The 4,749-nt window shown below is 42.6% G+C and overlaps 1 non-coding gene across 1 annotated transcript; it reads left to right on the top strand.

Moving 5' to 3' along the window:
- The first annotated feature begins 999 nt into the window (after positions 1-999).
- Positions 1,000-1,105, top strand: LOC140852728 (small nucleolar RNA R71). Its single transcript, XR_012135629.1, has one exon. It is a non-coding gene; the product is annotated as a small nucleolar RNA R71 (small nucleolar RNA).
- Positions 1,106-4,749: the final 3,644 nt, after the last annotated feature.

Below are 4,749 nucleotides of genomic sequence, written 5' to 3'. Positions count from 1 at the left end.
GCAAGTAAGATGATTTCGGTGCAGTTGGTTCCTTCTCTATTTTTAGGTCCTCCTTGTTCTTGGGTGATTTGGATTTGGTTAGAGATTTAGGGTCAGTCTCTTTGGTTTTGCTAGTGTGTTCAATGACCTTCCCACTTCTCAGAGTCATGATTGATTTGGCATGTTCAAAAAAAGCTTCTGGGGTATTAGAACTCTCAATCACAAATTGCCCTCTTGGGTTGCTCTCTGGTTGGCTAGGTAATTTTCCTCCTTCCCTCCTACTGAATGCAGTTGCTAGTTGACCTATTTGGGTCTCTAGCTTAGCAATGGATTGTGTGTGGGAGTTAAGGGTCTGAGTGTTGACTTCTAATCTTTCTAGTGCTTTCAGAACTTTTTCCTCAAAAGCTGAGCTGTGACCAGTAGTAGACGGTTGAGGAACATTTTGGAATTGATGGTATGGTCCATGCCTATATGTTGGGTCTTGATATTGAGGTCGAGGTGTGGCAGGACCAACCACTGGTTGTGGTCTCCAGGAAAAATTTGGATGGTTTCTCCAGCCGGGGTTATAAGTGTTCGAATATGGATCGTTTCCTGGTCTGCGAGCTTGCTGAACTTGCTCATGCACAAACTCAGGAAATTGAGGTGCGGCTGGGCATTCACTAACAAAATGGTTCGGACTTGCACACAATGCACAAACTTCTTGGATTGGATTAGGTGGAATCGGGGATTGTCCAGTGTTTAGAAGACGATCTAATTTTTGGGACAGTTCATTTACCTTTTGATGGATATCTATGGCATTTCCTACTTCATATATTCCACCTCTTTTTGAGTTTAACATGTGTTTATCTCTAATAGAGGCAGACATATGATGTAATGAATTTTCACTTAAAATTTTAAACAGTTGCCATGCCTCATCCTCACTTTTCAGCATAAATGTCCCACCGCATGATGCATCGACCATTTGTCGATGTCTTTCAGAGAGTCCATCATAAAAATATTGGATTAACTGCCACTTGGGTACAGCATGGTGGGGACATTTTCTAATAAGATCCTTTAATCTTTCCCATGTTTCATGAAATATTTCTCCATCTAATTGGGAAAAACTAGTTATGGCTTTCCTTATTTGATTCGTTTTTCCTATGGGAAAATATTTCTTGAGAAACTCTCCTTGCAGCTGGTCCCAGGTTGATATAGTCATGGAATCCAAAGTATGTAGCCAGTATTTGGCTTTGTCCTTAAGTGAGAAAGGGAATAATTTCAACCTAAGAGCATCATCGAAGAAGTTGTGAATTTTGACAGTTGAGCATATCTCAAGAAATTCTTCAAGATGTTTATAAGGGTCTTCATTACTAAGTCCATAAAATGAAGGTAACATTTGGATTATACTGGACTTAATTTCATATTGAGTGGCCTCCACAGGGGGTACTTGAATACAAGGAGAGTAGGTATATGTGGAAGGAGTAAAGTACTCCTTCAATTGCTTGGGTGGATCATTCTCCTGATTTCGGTCCATCTTTTTATGTCTGTAGGCTCTAAAGGTTCTTTCTATTTCTGGATCAAAAGGTTGGATTTCTGGTCGTAACGATCTACGGCCAAGCATACACCTTACAATTATACTGTAGAGCACACACAGAATTTTTTTTTTTTTTTTTAATATATATTTTTATAATAAAGTGAGAAAAGAATGAAGAAAATCTAAAGAGAAGAACCTAAGAACCTTAAATCTATGAAAAGGAGAAATTAATTAATATTTAGATGTTAATTGCAATCAAGTTAAACAATCATAGACTCTCTATCCTAAGGTTAACTTAGATCTAGACAGCTCCTAACTTTCAAGATTGCTTTTGAGCACTCCAAGCTCAAGACTGACTAACTGACTCGGCCAGGTAAGCGTAAGATGTGGGAGGTTTCCTGCTCGTTGCTTTCCTTAGACACCAACTAAGTTGGCCAGGTCAGTCAACGGAACCAATTGAAAACCACTTTCTTTAACCACTTGCCTTAGACACCGAGCAATTAACCAATCCGCACTCGGTTCAACTCTAGAGCTTTCTTATCCTATTGAGCTCGAAATTCCTAGGGTTGACGTCTAGTTGATTTTAAATTAAGGTCTAGGTTATGCAAATGTAAGGGAGTGATTTGTGGGCCAAGGAAAGGTGATCAAATCCCCACCTTATCTGATTAATGGGTTATTGCCCTTAAGATTAATTATGAAGATGCAATGCAAGGAAACAAGGTGTCCAATCAGGTTAAAAATTTTTATATTTGAGGTTACGCTATTTTAGTTAAGTGTTATGAAATGTCAGTGGTTTTTTTTTTATATAATTTTATCTTTTTATATATATATATTTTTTTTTTCAAATTTTTTTTTTTTAATTCAACCGTGCCAAGATCCCCGGCAACGGCGCCAAAATTTAATGCGTAGTCATTGATAGCACCAAAAATAACTCTACTCACTACGTAGGTAGGATGAGTCGAGATCGTATCCTCAGGGACCTTGGGCTAAGTTGAGATTGCAAGGTAAAAGAAAGAAGCGTTGTTTTTGATTTAGAAAATAAATTATCATAAAATTGAGGTAATTAAAAAAATAAAAAGAGCTCGGGAGTTTTGAATTAATTTGCACTAGCAGAGTTGTATCTCTTTTTTTACTAAATAGATGTGATTAATCTTAGAAAAAATATCTGTCTTTCCTCGGCACGCTCCGTACCCGTAGATCACGGCGCGTCTCCGGAAAGACTAGGTACACAACTTTTCTTTCCTCGGCATGCCCCGTATCCGTAGATCACGACGCGTCTCCGGAAAGTAAAAGTTGTTCCTAATATTAATCTAACAAGAAAGCATAAATAAAAGCATATGATAGGGAGCAAATAAAGAACTCATGACAATTTAAATAAAAAGCATAATCTTTATTGCATATAAAGAAATACAGAAAAGTTTAGAACAATAAACCATCTCTGTGTCGTTACAAAATTTCTTCTCCACTCCCGAGACTGCTAGCCTAGCTGCTCATGAAGTAGTCCCTTTCTATTCCTCTATGCAAGGCTTTAGAAGAATTTCTGGGCTCCCCCTCTAATGGGAGTACAAAAGCCTTTTTATAGATATTAGGGGGGAGGAGTTTTACATGGTTTTCCGATGTGGGACTAAAAAAAATACAAATCTTTCCACTTGAAATATTTTCAAATAAAAATTTTTTCTTTAATTTGCTCGCCACTATGTCTGCGGTGCTCGCCTGCTCGCGTCCTGCCTCACGCGTTCCGCATCCTGCCCGCATCCGTGCCGCGTCCTGCCAGCATCCGCGCGTTCACGCGCGCCCATGAGCTCGTGTTGCCAACCTTCACGCGCGCGTCCCACAATTTCTTCTTTTGGATTCACATCACACGCGCCAGACTTCATGCGCCCAGCATTATTCACGTGAACCTTTTTTTGTATATTCCAAAAGGATACAAAAGTTCATTAATAATGACTTCTATATCCTTTTTAGATTCCTTGCATAGTATCTTCATTTTCTATAATACCAGATGTGTCTTTCTTTTATTTTAATTTTATTTTAAGTCCAATTTTCTTCAAACTTGAATCTTTTTGATCTATGAATCGGACTCTTTGTATCAGCGATCACCTTTCCTGTAAAACATCGAAAGAAACATCAAATTCTTAATAAATAAGATAAATTAAATATAATTTCTTAATTTAAAATACTTAAATTAAGTGTTTATCATGCCCCCACAACCATGTCAGGAACAGGAGGAGAACCTCGTCCTGACATGAGCAAAGTCGAAGGCCCGGTTCTTTTAGACCGGACGGGGGGAGAGGCCTTACAGCGCCCTAATGTGCCCCCACAGCCATGTCAGGAACAGGAGGAGAACCTCGTCCTGACATGAGCAAAATCAAAGGCCCGGTTCTTTTAGACCGGATGGGGAGAGAGAGGCCTTACAGCGCCCTAATGTGCCCCCACAGCCATGTCAGGAACAGGAGGAGAACCTCGTCCTGACATGAGCAAAGTCAAAGGCCCGGTTCTTTTAGACCGGATGGGGGGAGAGGCCTTACAACGCCCTAATGTGCCCCCACAGCCATGTCAGGAACAGGAGGAGAACCTCGTCCTGACATGAGCAAAGTCGAAGGCCCGGTTCTTTTAGACCGGACGGGGGGAGAGGCCTTACAGCACCCTAATGCGCCCCCACAGCCAAGCCGGGAATGGGAGGAGAACCTTGCCCTAGCTCGAGCAAAGTGGAAGGCCCGGACTCCTACGGGAGCCGGGCTCCGTACACGACGCCAAGGAAGACTCCACCCGGACTCCCACGGGAGCCGGACTCTGTCCACGACGCCAAGAAAGACTCCACCCAGACTCCTACGGGAGCCGGACTCCATCCACGATGCCAAGGAAGACTCCACCCAGACTCCTACGGGAGCCGGACTCCGTCCACGATGCCAAGGAAGACTCCACCCAGACTCCTACGGGAGCCGGGCTCCGTACATGACGCCAAGGAAGATTCCACCCGGACTCCTACGGGAGCCGAGCTCCACCCACGACTTCTGCAGCAAGAGCTGATGGTGGCGAAGCTCGGCCGCCCAACAAGATCGGGTGAAAGAAAAAAGTCCCTCATCGGCACCTCCTCGCTCCTATGCAACCCCGCGAAAAGCGGGGGGAGGGCCCTCACTCCGAGAAGAGGAGGAAAATTAAAAAGGAAGGATGACGAACTACGACGGGAACAGATGAAGGATGAACCACACCAAAAGACCTAAAGGACTTCGTCCCAACTGAAATGGAGAGTTCCT

Source organism: Elaeis guineensis, chromosome 11, assembly GCF_000442705.2.
Source record: "Elaeis guineensis isolate ETL-2024a chromosome 11, EG11, whole genome shotgun sequence".
NCBI lineage: Eukaryota > Viridiplantae > Streptophyta > Magnoliopsida > Arecales > Arecaceae > Elaeis > Elaeis guineensis.
Note: the sequence above shows the minus strand (reverse complement) of the source record. Positions and strands in the feature narration are given on the sequence as shown.